Raw genomic sequence first — 27,051 nt, 5'->3', positions numbered from 1 at the left:
CTGGAGGAAAAGCTCACAGGATGGTGTGAAACTCCTCCCAGACTTCATACTTCACTGGTAGCCCCCACTCAGCCTTTAGAAATTTCTTGAAATTCTCTAATTTAGTCTTGTTAATGGCTTATATAGCATTCAGGTAGTGTGTGTCCCAAGTAAGCAAATGCTTACTTAGATCCTCTTTCTACCCACAAGTACCTATCTTTCACTAAATTTTGTGTGTGATGTTTTCCGTGAGACCTCAGTTCTCCGAAGGGTTCCAAAGTGAGTCATTAGTTTGCAGTATTCCCACTTCTTATTTTATGGGTAGGAAGGATGCTCCTTTCAGCTCTGGGCATTTCTGAGTTCAAACCAGAAGTACTCAGGAAAATCTTTTTGACAGATGATGCTGGATCAGATGAACATTCATGTGAAAGGAAATTTGATCCCTGACCCCTACCAAACTTCATATACATCCTTACTTATCATTGTCTATTGTTTGGGCCTCCTGAAGACACCATCTGTCAAACCATCCTATGTGTTTCTAAAAATTCTACTAGCTTTCTTTTTTTACTCCAGCGGAGTCCCTTTGCCTATTGTTGGTCTGCTCCTTAATCTACAAAGACTCAGCACATAACTCTAGTGGCAACCGACCTCTGTTCACCAAGCAGACATGTTCTGCTATAAAATTAATTTCTATAAACCTCTTCATACACACAGTTCTTTGGTGTCCTTAAAAATGTGTGCTTTTGTGTTTTTTAACTTAACAAGTTTTTGTCTCAGTTGGTATAATTGTCACAACTTTGTCATGATTTTCTACCTTTTAAACAGAAATGTCATACCTATTACTACTTATTTAAATAGAATGTTCAGGAAGGTCAACTGAGGGCTGACTGCCACAAACCATTTCTAACTAGACGTCCTCATGTTTATTTTTCTAAAGTAAAATTGAAATAATATTCCACAAGCGTTTTGTAAATTTCATATCCCATATATTGCAGGCACATTTGGATATTTTAGACAATCTTTAAACATATATTTATTAGTGCCTGAATACAATATAGGCTACGGATGTACCATGATTCATTTAAACAACCCCTTACTGGTGGCCATTTACATTTTATCCTGGTAATAAGTAGGGAAATCTACAGGTTTAAGTAAGTCCATGAGATATAGATAGTTTTTAAAGGTATTGACATGCTTTCTTTTTATTAAGGTATCATTGATATACAATCACATGAGCAACATTCTGATAACTAGATTCCCCCCTTTTTCAAATCCCCACCACATACCCCATTACAGTCACTGTCCATCAGCATAGTAAGATGCTGTACAGTCACTACTTGTCCTCTCTGTGCGATATCGCCTTCCCCGTGATCCCGCCCTACATTATGTGTGCTAATCGTAATGCCCCTTAATCCCCTTATGCCTCCCTTCCCACCCACACTCCCCAGTCCCTTTCCCTTTGGCAACTGTTAGTACATTCTTGGGTTCTGTGAGTCTGCTGCTGTTTTGTTCCTTCAGTTTTTGCTTTGCTGTTATACTCCACAGATGAGTGAAATCATTTGATACTTGTCTTTCTCCACCTGGCTTATTTCACTGAGCGTGATGCCCCCGAGCTCCATCCATGTTGTTGCAAATGGTAGGATTTGTTTTCTTCTTATGGCTAAATAATATTCCATTGTGTATATGTACCACATCTTCTTCTTTATCCATTCATCTACTGATGAACACTTAGGTTGCTTCCATTTCTTGGCTATTGTAAATAGTGCTGCAATAAACATATGGGTGCATATGTCTTTTTCAGACTGGGCTGCTATATTCTTAGGGTAAATTCCTAGGAGTGGAATTCCTGGGTCAAACGGTATTTCTATTTTGAGTTTTGAGAGGAACCTCCATACTGCTTTCCACAATGGTTGAACCAATTTACATTCCCACCAGCCGAGAAGGAGGGTTCCCCTTTCTCCACATCCTCGCCAGCATTTGTTGCTGTTTGTCTTATGGATGTTGGCCATCCTAACTGGTGCGAGGTGATATCTCACTGTGGTTTTAATTTGCATTTCTTTGATGATTAGCGATGTTGTAGTAAAGTAGAAAATGTTAAGGCCTGCTCGGGGTCACACGAGTTCACCAGGCTCAAGGTATGCACCCCTTTCCCGGAGGAGCTGGCCCCTCCTCAGGGAGAAGGGAGCAACAATCCTGGGCTGCGTTCCAGAGACACTTGTCCTTGGGCTATGTGCCCGGGATAACTACCTTGGGAAACGTGCCCGGGACGTTCCTATTAACAGTAAGTCGTGAACGCGGCCCTGGCTCCTGGCCAGATCCATGTCTGTATGTGAATCATGCATGCACCTACTGGCACTGAGGCTCTTTTGTTTAAACTAGCATAAATATCAGCTTAGAGAAACCGCGAGCAGCCTTCCCCTGATCATGCTTGGAGTACTGCTGCCTTGTCATCCTCCCCTGAAACTTGCCCGTGATGATTTGTTTTCCGGTACTGATGATGGGGTTCTAGTGGTATGACGGACTGATTCTTTCTTTCTTTCTTGTTCTTCCTCTTTGTTGTTTTCCTGAAACTTCTCTGTGTCTCTCTCTTTTCCCTAATCTCTCTCCTCCTCTTTTAATAAAGTGAAAGTATACTAAACGGCTGTGGCTTATGGTGGTGTGTCTTGCGTATCGAGCCCAAATTAGCATTTAAGCCTGTGCACAGCAATTGATAAACTGATTATCAATACAAATTGGCGTCACGGACAGGATACGCAAGACCACCGAAGCAATGCTGCCTTTTAAGAAAAAGAGTGGGGATTTATGTGTGATTTGTGATATTCCTGGCTGGGAGGACCCTCAGTTTTCCTCCCTTGTCAAAGAATGGGCTTTGGGAACTGGTCTCAGTGAGCACTGGGGTGGAAAACTGTATAATGCAGATGTGCCCCAGCTGGCTGAGGTCCTTAAGACCGTTCCGGTAGAGGTGAGTCACAGTTTGGATAGTAAAGAAAACTGATGGTTCTTGGAGGATGACTGTAGACTATAGAGAATTGAACAAAGTCACTCCTCCCCTAATTGCTGCAGTACCTGATACAATAACTTTAATTGAACATATCCAATCTCATCCTGGTACCTGGTATGCAGTCATAGACGTAGCCAATGCCTTTTTTTACTATTCCCATTGACTCCAAGCAATGGGAATATTTTGCATTCATGTGGCAAAGATGTCAATATGCCTTCACCCACCTGCCACAGGCTATAAGCATAGCCCAACTATTTGTCACCGCCTGGTTGCTGAACATTTAGATGAATGTCCAATTCACCCTGATTTATTAATTACTCATTATATAGATGATATTTTAATCCAAGGTCCTGATGAGCATTTAGTGCAGTGTTATTTAGACCAAATGGTGACTCCTCTGAAACAGAAAGGTTGGGAAATCAATCCAGACAAAATACAAAGACCAGCACAAGAAGTGACATTTTTGGGAATTCGTTGGAATTTCGAGCACAGGGCCATATTACCAAAAGCCCGACAGAAAATTCTAGATTTTGCCCCTCCTAGGAATAAAAAGGAAGCTCACAAGGTTATCAGTCTTTTTAGATATTAGAGGAACCATATTCCCCACTTGGGACAGATTTTACAACCCTCCTATAAGATCACTAGGAAGAAATATGAGTTTGACTGGGGGCCCGAACAAATCCAAGCATTTGAGGCAGCAAAGGCTACAATTCAGGCTGCCTGTGACTTGTGGCCTGTACGAGAGGGACCCTTAGAGCTTATGGTTACTCAAATTATGCTAACTGGAGCTTATGGCAAAAACAAGACTCTAAACGGGTTCCCCTAGGATTTTGGGCCCGAAAATTACCTGAAGCAGGACACCATTATACTCCTTTTGAACAACAACTACTGGCAGCATATTGGGCATTAACTGAAACTGAACAATTAACCCTTAACCATGAAGTAGCCCTGAGACCCAGAATACCAATCATGCAGTGGATTATGAGTGATCCAGCTTCCCATAAAATTAGGCATGCTCAAGAATCCAGCACTATTAAGTGGAAATGGCATATTCAAAATAGAGCTAAAGTTGGGCCATCTGGAATATCAGATCTACATGAACAGATAATCGACGCTCCCAACATAGATGACTTTCAACCAATAGCAATAGAACGGGTTAATTCCCCTGTTGTATATAACTATGGCTATAATTCCCTCTCAACTGAGCAGAAAAATCATGCCTGGTTTACTGACACTTCGGCTAAATATATTGGCCATACTAGATATTAGAATGCAGTAGCTTATAATCCAGTGACTAAGATGGTCTTAGAGACCAGTGGTGAAGGAAAAAGTGGCCAATTTGTTGAATTACAAGCAGCCTACCAGGCAATGAACTTTGAGAGAGATAAGGAATGTTATGTTATATTTTTACTGACTCTTGGGCAGTAGCCCAAGGATTAGGCACTTGGATGCCTGAATGGGAAAAAGATCAATGGAAATTTTATGACAAAGATCTTTGGGGAGCCAATATTTGGAAAGATATTTGGGAAATTGCTAAAACCACTAACCTGTCTGCGTTCCATGTAGGCGCTCACGCTAAGAAGACTTCAGTTGAACGTGAGTATAACGCTGATGTGGATTGCTTAGCAGCTATAGCTGAAGTGGAATGTTCTACTCCCATTAGTGACGAAACATTAACACTTGCACGATGGATTCATCACAAGACAGGACATGCAGGCTCCGCTGCTATGCACAGGTGGGCACCGGACCGCGAAATAGGTGTCCCTTTATCTGACCTAAAAACAGTTAAAGAACAATGCACAACTTGCCAACTAGATGAACACCGGCCTTTGCCCAAGATTATAACTGGAGAACTCTTGCAAGGCAAAGCACCCGCTCAAATTTGGCAAATAGATTATATTGGACCCCTACCTCTATCTAAGAGATGCAAATATATCTGTACATGTGTGGACATGTATTCGGGGGTCCTAGTAGCCTGTGCATATAAGCGAGCCACTCAGAACTATACCATCAAGACTCTAGACATCATTGCTCTATATTATGTCATCCCTTTGCAAATTCAAAGTGATAATGGGTCTCATTTTAAGGGGCTTCCATCCCAATGCTCAAGCCCCTTATGCTAGCGTTACTGCTTCCGCAGGCTATGACCTGCATAATATACAAGGAGTATGGCTAGATCCCGCCATTACTGAAACTGTAGCTACTGGATTAGGCATCCAAATACCCAAGGGATATTATGGTCAGATAGCTCCCCGGTCCAGTTTAGCTCAAAAAGAGATCCAGATAGTGGCTGACATCATTGATTCAGACTACGTAGGAGAAATTAAAATTCTACTACATGATGTTTCTAAAGAGACTCTACACTTCTTGCCTGGCACCGGAATAGCACAAATACTAATAATCCCTTAGGCTACTACTGATCACTGGGAAAAGATAGATACTCCTCCTAACCCCACCATGAGATATGGTGGCTTTAGTTCTACTGATTACATTGCTGGAACCAAAGTATGGGTAGAAAGACATGCTACAGACCCTCCACGGGCTGGAAAGTTATAGCTCAAGGAGACAACAATGTAGTTGTAGTCATGTTCCCTCAACAAGAACAACCTGAAATGTATCCTATTAACCAATTGTTTTTACGGAACTAGATTATATTATAGACTCCTCTGCTGTGGACACCTGCAATGAGTAATGCATGGACACCTGGAACTCAACTAGGACTGCCAACCCACTACAACATTACCAGAGCTGAGTGGCAGTATGCATGGAAGAACGTCACTCTACCACGCTCCCAAGATTCTTTCCAGCGTCGTGCTAACCAACCCTGTTCTATTGCAAATGTAACAGTATCAGCAAACAGCAATATGACTGTATGGAAAGGAAATAAGGAAAGCCAATACCACATGGTAGTTTCTAGCTCCCCACCTATTAATTTTATTTTTAAAACCAAAGTTAATGTTACTTGTTGTAGTGTGAATATTTCCATTCATTCAAATACTTATACTAGTTTTGTAGCTAGCATTTTACAGACTGTGCAATACTGTAATAATTCAAAACATAATCTGAATTGAACTGTTAGCAGTTCTCAGTTTATTCTTTGTACTAACACCACTCCAATCATAAATAAGACATCTTGGGTAGATTATATATGGGTCTCAGTAAAACAACCCCTGAAGAGTGCCACCCCTCAGATAGTGCATATCCCTAGGACCTGTACCAATATCTCTGTTGCTGCACCCCAGAGAGTAATACATTTTAACATTTCTTTTCCCACCTTACCTAAATGCAGCCATAAATGCCGTGCTTGGTATGACACTCGTTTAGGTGGCCTTGGCTCTAGATTAGGTGTAGCTAATTCTATTGATTTAGAAGCTTTAGCCCATCGCCTTAAAAATACTGGATCAGATGTATCCAAAGCTGTGACCTTAAATGCTAAATGGTTACCCACTACTACTATTCCCCATGAGCAAACGTTAGCTTATCAGAAACAGATGTTACATATCTTTACTGACTCTAGTATTCAGCAATATTGGATTGAGACTAAAACTACTGCTTTATTCAGTTGGACTAAATGTTCCTTACAATTATTGTACACTTTAACACAAAAATAAAATGCACAACGTCTCCTTACGCAAAGTTCTCCCGACTCTATTACCAATAATTTTTGGATAGCCATGAATGCTCCTGTTGTTAATTGCACTGCTTTATGGTGCTTAGGCACTGTTATTTGTTACCTTCCTAAAGTTGTTAAAACCTTATGTTCTTTTCATACTTTGCCTATTATTAAGGATAACTATTTTCTACAACCACAGACAGAAGGCACTCATATAGACAATAGTAATATTACTTACAAACTAACTGATTGTATATCTACTGACCAAGGGCCAGTTTGTAACGGCCTTCTTCGTATAATGGAACCCTGTTTGCTTTCTCATTCAACTAACTTGTGTATTGTCACTGCATTCCCAATAAGCAATTTTTCTGTTTTATAGGAGATAGAACCCAAACATGTCTGTTTTGCTAGCTCTAACCTGAGGGAATTACACAGCATGGGACTTTCCTCTCCCTTCTCAGGATGTCTGCAGCGTCTCGAGTTGCTCCACTGGAACGGTGGTGTTTTCTACCTAGCTCCCGATCTGGAGGAGGATGAGGCTTTTTCCTGGACTCCTCCTCACGTACAACCTCCTTCTGCATATCTGAATTTAACTCTAGCAACCATCTTACAGAATTCCCAATTGTTATCCCGTCCTTTGGCTAATAATCAAAGAACCCTAGCTGAGCATCAGTTGATTACCACTATAACATCTAACCAATTAAAAGACCTTTCTCATGTTATAACCCAGGACTCTAATCACCACTGGTGGGACTCTTTGTTTGGGAGTTCCACTGCCTACAAATATTTCTCAGCTATATTTACCCCTCTTCTATTAATAATTATAACCCCCATTGTTTTGTGCTTCTATAACTGTTGGATGTATCGCCGTATGCGAAAGATACATACCATGTTTGTGTTGAGACGTGCACATACAGACACTATGCATATTCCCCAAGCAGCCCTAGGACCGAATTGTAGTAAAGTATAAAATGTTAAGGCCTGCTCGGGGTCGTATGAGTTTACCAGGCTCAAGGTATGCACTCCTTTCCCAGAGGAGCTGGCCACTCCTCAGGGAGAAGGGAACAACAACCCTGGGCTGCGTGCCAGAGACACTTGTCCTTGGGCTATGTGCCCGGGATAACTAACTACCTTGGGGAATGCACCCAGGACATTTCTATTAACAGCGAGTCATGAACGTGGCCACGGCTCCTGGCCAGATCTGGGTCGGTACGTGACTCATGCATGTGCCTATTGGCACTGAGCTTCTTTTGTTTAAACTAGCATAAATATCAGCTTAGAGAAACCGTGAGCAGCCTTCTCCCAATCGTGCTTGGAGTACTGCTGACTTGTCGTCCTCTCCTGAGACTTGCCCGTGATGATTTGTTTTCCGGTGCTGATGATGAGGTCCTAGTGGTATGATGGACTGATTCTTTCTTTCTTTCTTGTTCTTCCTTTTTGTTGTTTTCCTGAAACTTCTCTGTGTCTCTCTCTTTTCCCTTATCTCTCTCCTCCTCTTTTAATAAAGTGAAAATATACTAAACAGCTGTGACTTGTGGTGGTGTGTCTTGCGTATCGAGCCCAAATTAGCATTTAAGCCTGTGCACAGCAATTGATAAACTAATTATCAATACAGGTGTGCAGCATCTTTTCATGTGCCTGTTGGCCATCCAAATTTCTTCTTTGGAGAAGTGTCTGTTCATATTCTCTGTCCATCTTTTAATCGGGTTGTTTGCTTTTTGGTTGTTGAGGCACAGGAGCTGTTTATATATTTTGGATGTCAACCCATTATCAGATATGTCATTTATGAATATGTTCTCCCATACTGTAGGATGCCTTTTTGTTCTACTGATGGTGTCCTTTGCTGCACAGAAGCTTTTTAGTTTGATATAGGCCCACTTGTTCATTTTTGCTTTTGTTTCCCTTGACAACGGAGATATGTTCTTGAAAAAGTTGCTCATGTTCATATTCAAGAGTTTTGCCTGTGTTTTCTTCGAAGACTTTTATGGTTTCATGACTTCCATTCAGGTCTTTGATCCATTGCGAGTTTACTTTTGTGTATGGAGTTAGACAGCAAACCAGTTTCATTCTCTTACATATAGCTGTCCAGTTTTGCCAACACCAGTTGTTAAAGAGGCTGTCATTTCCCCATTGTATATCCATGGCTCCTTTATAGTATATTAATTGACCATATATGCTTGGGTTTATATCTGGACTCTATTCTGTTCCATTGGTCTATGGGTCTGTTCTTATGCCAGTACCAAATTGTCTTGATTACTATGACATTGAGGTAGAGTTTGAAGTTGGGGAGCATAATGCCCCTGCTTTATTCTTCCTTCTCAGGATTGCCTTGGCTATTCGGGGTCCTTTGTGGTTCCATATGAATTTTAGAACTATTTGCTCTAGTTCATTGAAGGATGCTGTCAGTATTTTCATAGGGATTGCATTGAATCTGTACATTGCTTTAGGCAGGATGGCCATTTTGACTATATTAATTCTTCCTACCCAAGTGCATGGGATGAATTTCCATTTGTTAGTGTCCTCTTTAATTTCTCTCAAGAGTGTCTTACAGTTTTCATGGTATAGATCTTTCACATCTCTTTTTGATGCAATTGTGAATGGAATTCTTTTCTTCATTCCTCTTATGGCTGGTTCATTGTTAGTGTATAGGAATGCAACAGATTTCTGTGTATTAATATTTTATATCCTGCAACTTTGCTGAATTCAGATACTAGATCTAGTAGTTTTGGAGTGGATTCTTAAGGGTTTTTTACATACAGTATCATGTCATCTGCAAAAAGGGACAGTTTAACTTCTTCCTTACCAGTCTGGATGGCTTTTATTTCTTTGTGTTGTCTGATTGCCATGGCTAGGATCTCCAGAACTGTGTTGAATAAAAGTGGGGAGTCTGGGCATCCTCATCTTGTTCCCAACCTTAAAGGAAAAGCTTTCAGCTTCTCGCTGTTAAGTATGATGTTGACTGTGGGTTTGTCATATATGGCCTTTATTATGTTGAGGTACTTGCCATCTATACCCATTTTGTTGAGAGTTTTTATCATGAATAGGTATTGAATTTTGTCGAATGCTCCTTCAGCATCTATGGAGATGATCCTGTGGTTTTTGTCCTTCTTGTTATTGATATAGCAGATGATGTTGATGGATTTTTGAATGTTGTACCATCCTTGCATCCCTGGGATGAATCCCACTTGATCATCATGGATGATCTCTTTGATATATTTTCAAATTGTTTGCTAATATTTTGTTGAGTATTGTTGCATCTATGTTCATCAGAGATATAGGCCTGCAATTTTCTTATTTTGTCATGTCTTTGCCTGGTTTTGATATTGGAGGGATGCTGGCTTCATAGAATGCGTTTGGAAGTATTCCCTCCTCTTCTAATTTTTGGAAAATTGTAAAGAGAATGGGTATTATGTCCTTTCCAAATGTCTGATAAAATTCATCTGTGAATCCATCTGGCCCAGGAATTTTGTTCTTAGGTAGGTTTTTGATTACCGGTTCGGTCTGTTCAGATTTTCTGTTTCTTCCTGGGTCAGTCTTGGAAGGCTGTACTTTTCTACAAAGTTGTCCATTTCTTCTAGGTTATCCAGTTTGTCAGCATGTAATTTTTCTTTATATTCTATAGTAATTCTTTGTATTTCTGTGGTGTCCATAGTGATTTTTTCCTTTCTCATTTCTGATTCTGTTTATGTGTTTAGATTCTTTTTTTCTTGATAACTCTGGCTAGGGGTTTATCTATTTTGTTTTTCTCAAAGAACCAGCTCTCGGTTTCATTAATTTTTTCTGTTGTTTTATTTGTCTCAAATTTACTTATTTCTTACCTGATCTTTATGATGTCCCTCCTTCTACTGACTTTGGGCCTCACTTGTTCTTCTGTTTCCAGTTTCAATAATTGTGAATTTAGACTATTCATTTGGGGTTGTTCTTCCTTCTTTAATTTTTTAAATTTCCTGGATTGCTATATACTTTCCTCTTAGACCTGCCTTCGCTGTATCCCACAGAAGTTGGGGCGTTGTTCTGTTGATTTCATTTTTCTCCATATATTGCTTGATCTCTGTTTTAATTTGGTCATTGATCCATTGATTATTTAGGAGCATGTTGTTAAGCCTCCATGTGTTTGTGAGCCTTTTTTTTTTCCTTGTACAATTATTTCTAGCTTGATACCTTTGTGATCTGAGAAGTTGGTTTGTACAATTTCAATCTTTTTGAATTTGCTGAGGCTCTTTTTTTGGCCTAATATGTGGTCTATTCTAGAAAATGTTCCAGGTGCCCCTGAGAAGAATGTGTATCCTACTGCTTTTGGGTGGAGTGTTCTATAGATGTTTCTTAGGTCCATCTGTTCTAATGTGTTGTTCAGTGGCTCTGTCTCCTTACTTATTTTCTGTCTGGTTGATCTCTCCTTTGGAGCGAGTGGAGTGTTGAAGTCTCCTAAAATGAATTCATTGCATTCTATTTCCTCCTTTAATTCTGTTAGTATTTGTTTCACATATGTAGGTGCTCATATTTTGGGTGCATAGGTATTTATAATGGTTATATCCTCTTGTTGGACTCACCCCTTTATTACTGTGTAATGTCCTTCTTTGTCTCTTGTCACTTTCTTGGTTTTGAAGTCTATTTTGTCTGATACAAGTACTGCAACACCTGCTTTTTTTCTCCCTATTGTTTGCACGAAATATCTTTTTCCATCCCTTCACTTTCAGTCTGTGCATGTCTTTGGGTTTGAAGTGAGTCTCTTGTAGGCAGCATATAGATGGGTCTTGCTTTTCTATCCATTCTGTAACTCTGTGTCTTTTGATTGGTGCATTCAGTCCATTTACATTTAGGGTGATTATCAATAGATATGTACACAAATGTTTTTTTACTATGTTTGAAGATAACATTTTATGTTAGAAAAATTTGAAAGGAGTAAATTAGTGCATTTAAGTGAAAAAACATTTTTGGTCAATAAAATGAAAGGAGGTACAGATGAGATAGGAAGAAACCACTATAAACATTCTCAAGTCCCAGGACCACAAATTTTAACTGAGCTCAGGATATAGTTAGAATCAGAGGAGGAGAAGCAAGAGGGAACGAAGTTTCGTGTAAACCTTGAAGGTGAAATAACTAAGCAGGATCAAGGTAAAATAACTAAGTCTTTATGAACTCAAATTGCATATTTCTGTTATTATTAGAAGAAAGCATAGCCTGGGAGAGGGCGGCATGCCTCTCTTGGTGACTAGTGATTTGAAGAGAGTGCTTAGTCGTTATGGCAGTCTGCTGTGTTAACTGCTCTTCTTTGCCTCTTGCTTCTGCCAAAGATTGTCATTTTATCCAGAGTTGGTTGAATGAGAATATTTAGGCAATCTTGGACACACAATTTGTAATATTTTGTTATTCCACACACTGTTGTAATAGGCATGCTGCATACAAAGTTCTAATCAATCTTATTTTTTCCCATTGGACTAATTTCCAGAAGCTAGTCTAACAGATTATCTTCCCTTTACATATTGCCGAATTCTTCTGCATGTTCTTCTTTTTATGACCAACTCCTAAAAGTTTCTACATAATTTATTTTCCCCAAGCAGGGCATAAGTCATAAGAACGTTACAAGAAAGGCAACTTACAGGTTAACCCCATGATTAAAATGGGAGCAAGAATACATGTTAGAAAATAGAATCTGGTAACATATAAAAGTTAATACATCATGACTAAAAGGGTCATTTTCCAGGAGGTAGGTATGGTTTAGCATTGGAAAAGACTATTAGCATATTTGTTAACATTCACAAAAGTAGAAAAATCATATAATAATCTCAGTAAGTGCAGAAAAACAATCTTTGAAACTAAGGACTAGGAGAAAATTATTTATTCTGATCAAGATTACATGAAAAACTCTACAGCAAACATCATAACTAATGGTGAATTACTGAAAGCATTCTTCTTGAGACTTGGAATGGTGGGTTTTGTACAAGGATGGCCATTACTCCCACTTTTGTTCCACAGCATACTGGTAATCTTAGCTACAGAAATAAAGCCAAAAAGTTAATGAAATCAAAAAGGAAGGAATTAAAATGTCTTTATTCATAACTGACATAATTATGTGCATATACAATTCAGAAGAACCTGCACGCTCTTAGAATACATAAATGAATTTAGCAAAGTCACAAGATACAGGGTCAATACACAAAGACGAGTCATTTTTCTATACATTTGCAACCAGCAAATGTTTTGGAAAAAAGTAAGACCACATCATGTACAATAGCATAAAAACAGCCAAATACAAAGGAATCAATCTAATGAAAGAAGTGCAAGGTCCTTACATTGTAAATGACAAAATATTATTCAGAGAAATTTAAGAATTTCCACATAAATGCTATGTTTTCAGACTAGAAGAATCAATATTGTAAAGATGCAAATATTCCCCAAATGCTCTCTATAGATTTTGTACAATTCCAGTAAAAATTACATTTTCTTTTTTGATGGAAATTGGAAAGATGACTCAAAAATGGACTTAGAAATACAAAAGGAGAAGAAGAGCCAAGACAACATTAAAGAAGAAAAACAAAGCTGGAAGACTCACACTATCCTACCAGATAACAAAACTTATTAGAAAACTGTAGTAATTAAGGCACTGTGGTGATTCTATATTAATGATACCAAAATAAAATAAAATAAAATAATAAAATAAAATAAAATAAAAAAGAGATTGTGTACTGGTACAAGAATAAAATCTAGATGACATGAACAGGCTGGGTAGTCCAGAAATATATGTACACATATATAATCACTTCATTTATAACAAGGTACAATTACATTGCAGTGGGGAAAAGATCGCCTTTCTAATTCTGCTTTGTCCGTTTGATATTGCTATGGAAAAAAGAAAATTTTACTACTACATAATGTGCAAAATAATTAATTTCTTAAGTATTTCAGATATAAATGTGAAAAGTAAAATAATAAAGGTTTTAGAGGACAAACATAGAAGAAAATCTCCTTAACTTGGAGCATCAATTTTTTTAAAAATTCCATTTATTTATATTTAAATGTTTGACACAGTTTAACTTACAGGAAAGTCACAAGAATAACACAAAGAATTCCTATTATGAATGTCTTCCAGGTCCCCCAAATATTACGATATCACCATCTGTATCTTCTAGCTCTCTAATTTGCTATACATCTATCTGTATAATTCTTTTCTGAAGTCTTTGAGAATGAGTTGCAGACACAATGTTCATTCACCACAATGAAGTATTGTGTATTTGCTTAAAAACAGGAAATTCTCTTTTGTAATCACAGTTGAATTATCAAAATCAGAGAACTAATATTTACATAGTATCACCTAATCTGCAGAGGTGGAATTTTATAAATTCAAATGAATCCATTTTTATGGCCTCTGGATTTTTAGTCTTCATTGGAAAGCCCTTCACAAACAAATTACGGAGGAATTTACTCACATTCTTGTGTTATTTGTATGATTTCATTTTTTACATGTAGATCCAGGTTCCATTTGGAATTTATTCTTGTGTGTACCTTCAGGTATAGATCTAATTTTCTCTCTCTCTAAATGGCAAAACCAGACATCACAGCAAAATTTATTTAACAGTTATTCTTTTCTCAATTCATTTGAAATGGCAACTTCATCACATAATGATGAAATTGGAAGTTCCACATGTATTTTTATTTATTTCTGGAATTCTATTAGTCTATTTATTCACACTACATACGGTTTGAATAATAGAATTTTTACAGTGTGCTTTATTTTTTTATTTTTTTTTATTGAAGGGTAGTTGACACACAGTATTACATTAGTTTCAGGTGTACAACACAGTGATTTAACATTTATATACATGATAATTCTAGGTACCAGCTATCACCATACCAAGTTGTTACAATATTTTGACTATATTCCTTATGCTATACATTACATTCCAGTTACTTATTTATTTTACAATTGGAAGTGTGTACTTTTTTTTTTTTGTGAGGGCATCTTTCATATTTATTGATCAAATGGTTGTTAACCACAATAAAATTCTGAATAGGGGGGTCAATGCTCAATGCACAATCATTAATCCACCCCAAGCCTAATTTTCGTCAGTCTCCAATCTTCTGAAGCATAACGAACAAGTTCTTACATGGAGAACAAATTCTTACATAGTGAATAAGTTACATGGTGAACATTACAAGGGCAGTCATCACAGAGGCTTTTGGTTTTGATCATGCATTATGAACTATAAACAGTTCAAATATGAATATTCATTTGATTTTTATACTTGATTTATATGTGGATACCACATTTCTCTCTTTATTATTATTATTTTTAATAAAATGCTGAAGTGGTAGGTAGATACAATATAAAGGTAGAAAAGATAGTTTAGTGTTGTAAGAGAGCAAATGTACATGATCAGGTGTGTGCCTGTAGACTATGTGTTAATCCAAGCTAGACAAGGGCAATAAAACATCCATGTATGCAGAATATTTCTCTGAGAACAGAGGAGGGGGGAGGTTCTAAGCCTAACCTCTGTTGATCCCCATTTTCTCACGTGATGGCCCCCCTGTGACTGTGCCTGTCTTAGGTTGTTCCTCCCTTGAGGAATCTTACCCATCTCTGGCTAACCAGTCATCTTCCGGGGCCATACAGGGCAATGTTAAGTTGGTAAGTGAGAGAGAAGCCTTATTGTTTGAAAAGGTTAGCTTTTTACTTCTTTGCATATTTTATGCCCTGTGGCTTCTATGCCCAGCATTTGTCTTGAGGTGTCTTTACCACTTGGAAGAATTATGATACTCGGTAAATTCGATATGAGGCACGAATTCTACTTAAGGGTTATAATTAGGAAGGAAGAAGAAAAGCTATAGAAGTAACAGGTGGAAGAAAACCTGGGAAGATTGATTATTTCTTTGATATACCCTCTTGTAGAGTAACTTCAGCATGTATAGGTTTTAAACTACTAATTAAATTGCACACACGCATTAACATAATAGGAGCACAGTTACGTAACCAAAGCATACCTGTAATTACCAGCCATCTCCAATGAAACCAAGAAAACCAGTTAGGCACCTTAGGCATTTGTGAAAACTTATCTATAATATGGTGAATATTGTCCAACTGAACTTGAACAGTCTGAGAGAAATCAGACAAATTAAAACAACCCATTCCTGGGGACTGTTCACATCCCATATGTTCTTTTAACAGTAAATAGTCTGTAGTTGTAAGATTTTGGAGTGCTACAATTTGCACTTCCCCTAATTCTCGGTTGAGTTCCAACAGTTTAGATCCAGTCAAATTTGTTGTTTTGCTGTATGCACAGGCCAGCTTAGATATCTCCTTCTTCATTCCCATGGCAAGTCCAGGAACTGGTGGGATGACTGCATCTACACCTGTAGCAGTGCATGGATCTTTGTTGGGGTTTTTTGATGGTCATCTTCTGGCATGAGTCTTCCCAAGAGTGCTGATGTTGGAAGTTCTTTTTCATATCGTATCTTAGTTCATTTTCGGGGTAGCCAAATTAGGCTTTGACCGTCTGTATAAACACAAACAGACCCTTTGCATACACTTTTATATGCCCTTTATATCATTGTGTAGAACACATTGGAGGTCACCACACAGGAACTGCTTTTTTTTTTAATCATTGATCTACACTTACATGACGAATACACTTACATATTTTGTTTACTAGGCTCTCCCCTATACCAGGTCACCCCTATATACCCCTTTACAGTCACTGTCCATCAGCGTAGCAAAATGTTGTAGAATCACTACTTGTCTTCTCTGTGTTGTACAGCCCTCCCCTTTCTCCCACCCCCCATGCATGCTAATCTTAATACCCCCCTTTTTCTCCCCCTCCCTTATCCCTCCTTACCCACCCATCCTCCCCAGTCCCTTTCCCTTTGGTACCTGTTAGTCCATTCTTGAGTTCTGTGATTCTGCTGCTATTTTGTTCCTTCAGTTTTTCCTTTGTTCTTATACTCCACAGATGAGTGAAATCATTTGGTATTTCTCTTTCTCTGCTTGGCTTGTTTCACTGAGCATAATACCCTCCAGCTCCATCCATATTGCTGCAAATGGTAGGATTTGCCCTTTTCTTATGTCTGAGTAGTATTCCATTGTGTATATGTAGCACATCTTCTTTATCCATTCATCTATCGATGGACATTTAGGTTGCTTCCTATTCTTGGCTATTGTAAATAGTGCTGTGATAAACATAGGGGTGCATTGGTCTTTCTCATACTTGATTGCTGCATTCTTAGGGTAAATTCCTAGGAGTGCAATTCCTGGGTGAAATGGTAAGTCTATTTTGAGCATTTTGATGTACCTCCATACTGCTTTCCACAATGGTTGAACTAATTTACATTCCCACCAGCAGTGTAGGAGGGTTCCCCTTTCTCTACAGCCTCGCCAACATTTGTTGTTGTTTGTCTTTTGGATGGCAGCCATCCTTACTGGTGTGAGGTGATACCTCATTGTAGTTCTAATTTGCATTTCTCGATAATTAGCGATGTGGAGCATCTTTTCATGTGTCTGTTGGCCATCTGTATGTCTTTTTTGGAGAACCATCTGTTCAGTTCCTCTGCCCATTTTTTAATGGGGTTATTTGTTTTTTGTTTGTTGAGGCATGTGAGCTCTTTATATATTCTGGACGTCAAGCCTTTATCGGATCTGTCATTTTCAAATATATTCTCCCATACTGTAGAGTTCCTTTTTGTTCTATTGATGGTGTCTTTTGCTGTACAGAAGCTTTTCTGCTTAATATAGTCCCACTTGTTCATTTTTGCTCTTGTTTTCCTTGCCCGGGGAGATATGTTCAAGAAGAGGTCACTCATGTTTATGTCTAAGAGGTTTTTGCCTATGTTTTTTTCCACGAGTTTAATGGTTTCCTGACTTACATTCAGGTCTTTGATGCATTTTGAATTTACTTTTGTATATGGGGTTAGACAATGGTCCAGTTTCATTCTCCTACATGTAGCTGCCCAGTTTTGCCAGCACCATCTGTTGAAGAGACTGTCATTTCGCCATTGTATGTCCATGGCTCCTTTATCAAATATTAATTGACCATATATGTCTGGGTTAATGTCTGGATTCTGTAGTCTGTTCCATTGGTCTGTGGCTCTGTTCTTGTGCCAGCACCAAATTGTCTTGATTACTATGGCTTTATAATAGAGCTTGAAGTTGGGGAGTGAGATCCCCCCTACTTTATTCTTCTTTCTCAGGACTGCTTTGGCTCTTCGGGGTCTTTGGTGGTTCCATATGAATTTTTGAATTATTTGTTCCAGTTCATTGAAGAATGTTGCTGGTAGTTTCACAGGGATTGCATCAAATCTGTATATTGCTTCGGGCAGGACGGCCATTTTGACGATATTAATTCTTCCTAGCCACGAGCATGGGATGCGTTTCCATTGTTAGTGTCCCCTTAAATTTCTCTTAAGAGTGACTTGTAGTTTTCAGAGTATAAGTCTTTCACTTCTTTGGTTAGGTTTATTCCTAGGTATTTTTTTTTTTTTTGATGCAATCCTGAATGGAGTTGGTTTCCTGATTTCTCTTTCTGTTGGTTCATTGTTAGTGTATAGGAAAGCCACAGATTTCTGTGTGTTGATCTTGTATCCTGCAACTTCGCTGTGTTCCGATATCAGTTCTAGTAGTTTTGGGGTGGAGTCTTTAGGGTTTTTTATGTACAGTATCATGTCATCTGCAAACAGTGACAGTTTAACTTCTTCTTTACCAATCTGGATTCCTTGTATTTTTTTGTTTTGTCTGATTGCCGTGGCTAGGACCTCCGGTACTATGTTAAATAACAGTGGGGAGAGTGGGCATCCCTGTCTAGCTCCCGATCTCAGAGGAAAAGCTTTCAGCTTCTCGCTGTCCAATATAATGTTGGCTGTGGGTTTTTCATAGATGGCCTTTATTATGTTGAGGTACTAGCCCTCTATTCCCATTTTGCTGAGAATTTTTATCATGAATGGATGTTGCACTTAGTCAAATGCTTTTTCAGCATCTATGGAGATGATCATGTGGTTTTTGTCTTTCTTTTTGTTGATGTGATGGATGATGTTGATGGACTTTTGAATGTTGTGCCATCCTTGCATCCCTGGGATGAATCCCACTTGGTCATGGTGTACGATCCTTTTGAAGTATTTTTGAATTTGATTTGCTAATATTTTGTTGAGTATTTTTGCATTTACGTTCATCAGGGATATTGGTCTGTAGTTTTATTTTTTGGTGGGGTCTTTGCCTGGTTTTGGTGTTAGGGTGATGTTAGCTTCATAGAATGAGTTTGGGAGTATCCCCTCCTCTTCTTTTTTTTGGAAAACTTTAAGGAGAATGGGGATTATGTCTTCCCTGTATGTCTGATAAAATTCTGAGGTAAATCCATCTGACCCGGGGGTTTTGTTCTTTGGTAGTTTTTTGATTACCGCTTCAATTTCGTTGCTGGTAATTGGTCTGTTTAGATTTTCTGTTTCTTTCTGGGTCAGTCTTGGAAGGTTGTACTTTCCTAGGAAGTTGTCCATTTCTCCTAGGTCTCCCAGCTTGTTAGCATATAGGTTTTCATAGTATTCTCTAATAATTCTTTGTATTTCTGTGGGGTCCGTCGTGATTTTTCCTTTCTCGTTTCTGATACTGTTGATTTGTGTTGACTCTCTTTTCCTCTTAATAAGTCTGGCTAGAGGCTTGTCTATTTTGTTTATTTTCTCGAAGAACCAGCTCTTGGTTTCATTGATTTTTGCTATTGTTTTATTCTTCCCAATTTTATTTATTTCTTCTCTGATCTTTATTATGTCTCTCCTTCTGCTGACCTTAGGCCTCATTTGTTCTTCTTTTTCCAATTTCAATAATTGTGACATTAGACCTTTCATTTGGGATTGTTCTTCCTTTTTTAAATATGCTTGGATTGCTATATACTTTCCTTTTAAGACTGCTTTTGCTGTGTCCCACAGAAGTGGGCGCTTAGTGTTGATGTTTTCGTTTGTTTCCATATAATGCTGGATCTCCGTTTTGATTTGGTCATTGATCCATTGATTATTTAAGAGCGTGTTGTTGAGCCTCCATGTGTTTGTGAGCCTTTTTGCTTTCTTTCTACAGTTTATTTCTAGTTTTATGCCTTTGCGGTCTGAAAAGTTGGTTGGTAGGATTTCAGTCTTTTGGAATTTACTGAGGCTCTTTTTGTGGCCTAGTATGTGGTCTATTCTGGAGAATGTTCCATGTGCACTTGAGAAGAATGTGTATCCTGTTGCTTTTGGATGTAGAGTTCTGTAGATGTCTATTAGGTCCATCTGTTCTAGTGTGCTGTTCAGTGCCTCTGTGTCCTTACTTATTTTCTGTCTGGTGGATCTGTCCTTTTTAGTGAGTGGTGTGTTGAAGTCTCCTAGAATGAATGCATTGCATTCTATTTCCTCCTTTGGTTCTGTTAATATTTGTTTCAGGTATGTTGGTGCTCCTGTATTGGGTGCATATATATTTATAATGGTTATATCCTCTTGTTGGACTGAGCCCTTTATCATTATGAAATGTCCTTCTTTGTCTTTTGTTACTTTCTTTATTTTGAAGTCTGTCCTGTCTGATACCAGAATTGCAACCATGTCTGATACCTGCTTTCTTCTCTTTGTTGTTTGTGTGAAATACCTTTTTCTATCCCTTGACTTTAAGTCTGTGCATGTCTTTGGGTTTGAGGTGAGTCTCTTGTAAGCAGTATATGGATGGATCTTGCTTTTTTATCCATTCTATTACTCTGTGTCTTTTGATTGGTGCATTCAGTCCATTTACACTTAGGGTGATTATTGAAAGGTATGAACTTAGTGCCATTGCAGGCTTTAAGTTTGTGGTTACCAAAGGTTCAGGGTTCGCTTCTTTACTATCTTACTGTCTAACTTAACTCACTTGTTGAGCTATTATACATGCGGTCTGATGATCCTTTATTTCTCTCCCTTCTTATTCCTCCTCCTCCCTTCTTCATATGTTGGGTGTTTTGTTCTGTGCTCTTTTTAGGAGTGCTCCCATCTAGAGCAGTCCCTGTACGATGCCCTGAAGAGGTGGTTTGTGGGACGCAAATTCCCTCAACTTTTGCTTGTCTGGGAATTGTTTAATCCCTCCTTCATATTTAAATGATATTCGTGCTGGATACAGTAGTCTTGGTTCGAGGCCCTTCTGTTTCATTGCATTAAGTATATCATGCCATTCTCTTCTGGCCTGTAGGGTTTCTGTTGAGAAGTCTGATGATAGCCTGATGGATTTTCCTTTGTAGGTAACCTTTTTTTTCTCTCTGGCTGCCTTTAATATTTTGTCCTTGTCTTTGATCTTTGCCATTTTAATTATTATGTGTCTTGGTGTTGCCCTCCTTGGATCCCTTGTCATGGGAGTTCTGTGTACCTCTGTGGTCTGAGAGGCCATTTCTTCCCCTAGTTTAGGGAAGTTTTCAGCAATTATTTCTTCAAGGACACTTTCTATCCCTTTTCTTTCTCTTCTTCTTCTGGTATTCCTATAATGCATATATTGTTCCTTTTGGATTGGTCACTCAGCTCTCTTAGAATTCTTTCATTCCTGGAGATTCTTTTATCTCTCTCTGCATCAGCTTCTCTGCGTTCCTGTTCTCTGTTTTCTAGACCATTAATGGTCTCTTGCATTTCATCCATTCTGTTTTGAAATCCTTCCAGAGCTTGTTTTATTTCTGTATTCTCCTTCCTTAGTTCTTGCATATTTCTCTGCAAGTCCATCAGCATGGTTATGACTTTTGTTTTGAATTCTTTTCAGGAAGACTGGCTAAATCTATCTCCCCAGGTTCCTTCTCAGGGGAAGATGTAGCAGATGCCGACGCTGTCTGGGTTAGTCTTGTCTGGATCATATTTTTTTGCCTTTTCATGTTGACAGGTGCTATTGACTGTCACCTGGGAGGGCCAAACTTTTCACTTGCTACTGGCCTTTCTTTACTGGGACAACTGCGACCCCTAGTGGCTTGTGTTGGGTAATTGCGTGTAGGCTGGGTCTTTGTGTCTTGCCCCGCCGAAGTGTAGGAATTTTCCTTTCTGCGTTTCTGTGGGCGTGTTTTGCCTTAGGCTGTTTCTCTGCTTTCCCAGCGCAGGGAGTGGTAATGGACTGGGGGAGGGGGCTTTTTGGCTGTTTACCTCCATGAGGGGTCTCAGAGCTGTTGCCCAGGGGGTTAGTACGCCCAGTTTTCCCTGTAATTTCCAGCCACTGGGCCGTGACCTGTGTTGTTTCCGTCTAGCTCTTAAATCCCTGTCCCTTTAAGACTTTCAAAGAGCACTGGCTTTTCTTTGTCACAGGGGCTTCAGCTTTGGCACCCGCTCAGAGGTCTTGCTGCCCTATTTCCCTAGTTTCCAGCCCTCCACGCATGTACTGTGTCTGCACTCTGGTGCGGGGGGCTGGGGCTGGGTGTTTAGCAGTCCTGGGCTCCCTCTCCCTCCCTCTGGGAGCTGGGGAGAGGTGCGCTCGGGTCCCGCCGGCCGGGGCTTGTATCTTACCCCTTTCACCAGGCGCTGGGCTCTCGCACGTGTCGATGTAGTCAGGCTGTTGTCCTGTGTCTTCTGGTCTCTCTTTTAGGATTAGTTGTATTTATTGTGTTTTCAAAAATATAAATGTTTTTGGGAGGAGATTCCCACTGTCCTACTCACGCCGCCATGTTTGCTCCGCCCCCTACAGTGTGCTTTAATGTCTTAAAGTTCTTAAAGGGGTAGTGTCTCCTTGAAGCTTTTTCTTTTTTTTCTTGGTATTCTTGCATGCTTATTTCCGTTGTGAAATTAAGGATCAAAATGTCTGGCTGTGTCAAATGCTAATTGACATTTTTTATAGAAACCAAGTTAAATTTATTAATAAATTTAAGGAAAAATTGTACAATTTCATGATGTTGAATAATCGTATCCAAGAACAAGTGAAATATTTCCATTTGTTCAAGATTACTTTGTGCATTTCACAAATATTAAAAAGTTTTCTCAATAAATTCAAAATATATTCCTACATCCATTATCAGCTTTTCTGTTTTAGATGGATTCTACATCATTATAATCTAATTATTATTTGATTATACGAAGGCTATTAAGATCTATATTGCACTTTACTATCCTGTTTATCATATCGAATTGTCTTCTTACGTAACCTTTATCATTGATTATGTTGGGCTTTTCAGGTACATAAACATATCTGCAAATAGGTAGTTCTCCTTCTTTCTGAATTGTTATGCCTCCAAGTGATTTGTCTAATTGCATTGGTTAATACCTCTAGGGCAATGATGAATTGATGAATTGTGGTGGAATCAGTGTGCATCCGTGCCTTTGTCATGATCTTTTAATGTCTTAATTTGAAATGCATTTAGTGTTTCACCATTAAGAAAGATGATGGATTTAGTATAGCGATTGTGTTTGTGTGGGTGTGCATGTCATGTGTTAGCAATCCATACTATTTTTTGTTACTGCCTTATCAAGTTTGCATATCAATGTTTTAGTTACTTCATTAAAACAAATAAGAAGCTTGCCTTCATTTTCAATGTTCTGGGACAGTTTATAGAGTGCTGGGACTATACGGTCTTTGAATATTGAGAATTTTCCTTTGCAAAACCATCTAGGCCTGGTACTTTTAGGGGGATAGTTCTAACTTTATATTTTTTTCTTTCTATGGAAATTGGTCTGTTTAAACTTTCTATTTCTAATAAGGTCACTTTCATAAATAACATTTTCCTAAGAAATTATACATTTCATCTAGGTTTCAACCTATATGCACAGAGTAACAAATATTTTATTATTTTTTAAAGGTCTCCAGTTGCAATGGCTATTATCATTTGTCCTATCTTAGATTATGTATTTATAATTTCTATGTTTTTATTAAGTTAGCTAGTGTATTGTGTATTTTATTTTTCTTTTCCAAAAATCTATTTTTCTAGTTTTATTGAGAAATAGTTGACATACCTATGTAAGTTTAAAAAGTGCAGTATCATGGTTCAATTTACATATATTGTTAAATGATTACCGCAATAGGCTCAACTAATATCCATCTTCTCATATAGATATAGTAAAAAGAAAATAAAAAATGGTAAAAGAAAGTATTTTCTTCTTGTGATGAGAGCTCTTAGGATTCACTCTCTTAACAACTTTCCTATATATCATACGGCAGTGTCAGCTATAGTCGTCGTGTTGTACATTATATCCCTTGTGCTTATTTATCTTACAATTGGAAGTTTGTACCATTATTAGCTAGATCTAGCATTTATCTCTGCTCTAACACATTACTTCATCTTTTTATCTTAACTATTCCCTTTGTTGTGCTTTCTTTTCATTTATTTTGCTGCTCTTTTTCAGGTTTTGGGTGGATATTCAATTAATTTGTTTTCATTCTTTGATGAAAATTTGTAAGACTATGAAATTTTGTCTATGATCTCTGTTTTAACTGTACACCAAAGATTCTCACGTGCAACATTTTTGTTATCATCTGTTTAGAAATCCTATAATTTATGTATTTCCCATTTTACCACAGAATTTTTTAAATAGACTTAAAAAAATCCAGGCCAAAGGCCCTGGGTGCTTTCTTACAGTTTATAATTAATTTGCAGTCTTATTACATTTTAATCAGGTAGCATTGTTTGTAATGCTTCTACTTTAAGGAATGAAATAGAGCTTTATTTTTAACCTAATGACAAAGATTTTTAAGCAAAGTCCAGAGAGCAGAAGGATTTTTTAAAGTTTACATATGTATATATTCAGGCGATAAAGGATAAAAATGAATGATAGTGTTACCTTCTACCATTAACATGAACTTCTATTCAGAGATTGAAAAAGCAAGCCACAGAATGGTATACGTGTTTGCAATATGTGTCTGCAAAAACGTTATTTTACTTAAGATTTGTAAAGAATACTGAATATCAATAAAAAAAACAATAAAGGCTGAAAAGAACTTTAAAAATGGAAAAAGTGTAGAATAGGTACTTCACAAAACAAGATTTCAAATGACTAGATATTATATGACAAGGTTCTTGATATCATTAGGCACTAGGAAATTAAACCCACAATGACATGCTTGTGAAACATCCAGTTCCCTGTGTGTGTGGTATGTCTCCTTCAGGGAAATCCCCGGGAGAGGGCAGAGCAGCAGCATAGGGTGGGAGGAGGGCATTGTGCCTTCTGAACAAATACTAGTTCCTCCTGTCAGATTCTCACCAGTACCTCCACCCGTTCACATGCCTCTCACTCTACTGCAGATGGTGAACACGTGTACCCAAAAGTCCTAACCCACACTGAAATGCCACAAGTGTGCATTCAAATGGACATGCCCTCAGGTGTTGCCACGCTGTGACCCACAGGGCATCACTTGGTGTTTGCAGGCATGGTTGGTGGACTCAACTCATGGAAAGACGAATGGTCTGTTGGTAGGAGGACTGTTAAAGCCTCCGGAATTCCAGTGGTTCCTCCCCACCTGCTTCTCCGTCAGGGGCTCATGCGCTGACATCAGGTACCGGGAAGCCAGTGTTCTTCTCTCTTAAATTGGTCTCACAGGAAGCAGATTGTTCCAGTTAAAGCCGCTGTTATCAGAAGTTTGGCCTTGACATGTAGACTGTCAAATAGCAAACACATCCTCTGGTTCACTCACTGGCTTCTGATGTTTCTGTTAGAACTGACCACTTCAGATCATCTTTAGTACCTAACTTCACATACGTAACTAATCATCATCTTTCCTTGCACACAAAGTTACTTTATGTACCTCACATTTTACAATTATCTTGAAACAGATCACACATATCACTACTGCTTTTCCATGAAATATACTTCATCTATCACTAAGTTGTATATTTGAAAATTTATTCTTTCTTAGAAATGTTCTCCAGCAGCATATCTACCATGACAACTGGGGATAGAATCAAAATGGAATGAGATAAGTTCCTCCCAGGTGATCAGTTTCCAAATATGCCCTCATATGAGTAGGTGGAGTCTGCTCTATAGTCCCTGTAAATCTGCTTAAGCTGGATGCTCCACAACAGCTTCTCCAACACTGGAAACCCAATGTTCTGTTCTCATATGCTCTCATCATGCTCACATTCTTTTGCCATCTCAAAATAAATTCACTACTGAGATCACACCCATATCACATGGTTCCATCACTTGAATTGAACCACAATGAAAATGTTCCTACATGAATTATTCCCTAATACATGCTCAGGAAAGGGGAATGAAACTTGTCATGGCAAAGTTAAAATAGATGTGTTAAAGTGGTTTCAGGATGGGAGACAATTTTTTGTTTTAGTTCATCTGAATACTGAATATCTTAGGTAAATGACTCAGAAATAGACAACGTTAACAATCCTGGATCACGGTAAATTTTGACAACACGTAACTTGGGAAAAATTGACAAAATTTGCATCTTAGTTTTTAGCACTCATCTTGATGTTAAATGTCCATAGTCAACAATATTTATTTGTGCCAGGGGACTTTTGGTGGCTCCTCAATGTAAGTTCCCAATTTAGTAGATTTTTATCTAAGAAATTAAAAATACCAGCACGAGTACTTTTGGTAAGAGAGAGCATTAGATAGCATCCCAGTGTCCCAGAAAGGGGCATGGATACTTCATAATGAAATATTTGAAGAATTCCCAAGAGAAATTTTTAGCAATGACAAATGCACCATTTTATACTATTCACTATGTGAGAGAGGATGCCTCTATAACTCTTGTCAGTACACTATAGACCTTCCATTAGGAATTTTCTATAAACATACTCTGGTCAAAATTCTTTGAACCATCAACTACATGATAAAGTTAAAAGTCCTTGACTTTTTTAAAAAAGAGACTTTACATTTTAGAGGAGTTTTGGTTTCATAGCAATAGTGAATGGAAAGTACAGAGATTTCCATATGTACCCCCTACCCCCAAACTTGCATAGCCTCCTCTATTATCAACATCCCATACCACAGTGATACATTTGTTACACTCAATGTATGTACACTGACAAACTACGGTTCACTTTTGGCATTGTACATTCCATATGTTTTAGAAAATGTATAATGACATATATCCATCATTATAGTACCATACAGAGTAGTTTCACTGCCTTAAACATCCTCTGTGCTCTATGTGTTCATCCCTCCCTCATGCCTAATTCCTGTCAACCACTGACCTTTTTATTATAAATTCTCCATAGTATTGCCTTTTTCACAACGTCATATAATTGGAATCATACAGTATATCGCCTTTTCAGATTGGCTTCTTTCACTTAGAAAGATGCATTTAAGTTTTATCCATGCCTTTCCATGGCTTAATACCTCATTTCTTTTTCGCACTAAAATAATATTCCATTGTTTGGATGTACCAAGTACTTTTTAGTCTATTCATCAAAGGACATTTGATTATTCCCAATTTTGGGTAAATAAGAATAAAGCTACTGTAAATATCCATGTGCAGGTTTTTGTGTGGACACAAGTTTTCAACTCCTTTGGGTAAATACCAAGCATCATGATTGCTGGGTAATATGGTCAGAGTAGGTTTAGTTTTGTAAGAAATTGTCAA

General features: G+C 38.2%; 2 long non-coding RNA genes across 4 annotated transcripts in view; one reads left to right on the top strand and one right to left on the bottom strand.

Annotated features, from left to right (window-relative positions):
- LOC140847312 (uncharacterized) overlaps positions 1-27,051 on the bottom strand; it is a 71,866-nt gene that overhangs the window by 10,605 nt on the left and 34,210 nt on the right. For 2 of the 3 annotated variants that reach the window (XR_012127262.1, XR_012127263.1), the window contains one exon: positions 4,528-4,755. The exons of the other annotated variant lie outside the window; for it this stretch is intronic. This is a non-coding gene — a long non-coding RNA (uncharacterized lncRNA). The remainder of the gene's footprint in view (positions 1-4,527; positions 4,756-27,051) is intronic. 3 annotated transcript variants of the gene reach the window in all.
- LOC108389653 (uncharacterized) lies at positions 1,217-6,610 on the top strand. Its single transcript, XR_001851310.3, has 3 exons — positions 1,217-2,490; positions 4,547-4,715; positions 5,629-6,610. It is a non-coding gene; the product is annotated as an uncharacterized lncRNA (long non-coding RNA).

The sequence above is a fragment of the Manis javanica genome, chromosome X (assembly GCF_040802235.1).
Source record: "Manis javanica isolate MJ-LG chromosome X, MJ_LKY, whole genome shotgun sequence".
In the NCBI taxonomy this organism is placed as follows: Eukaryota; Metazoa; Chordata; class Mammalia; order Pholidota; family Manidae; genus Manis; species Manis javanica.
Note: the sequence above shows the minus strand (reverse complement) of the source record. Positions and strands in the feature narration are given on the sequence as shown.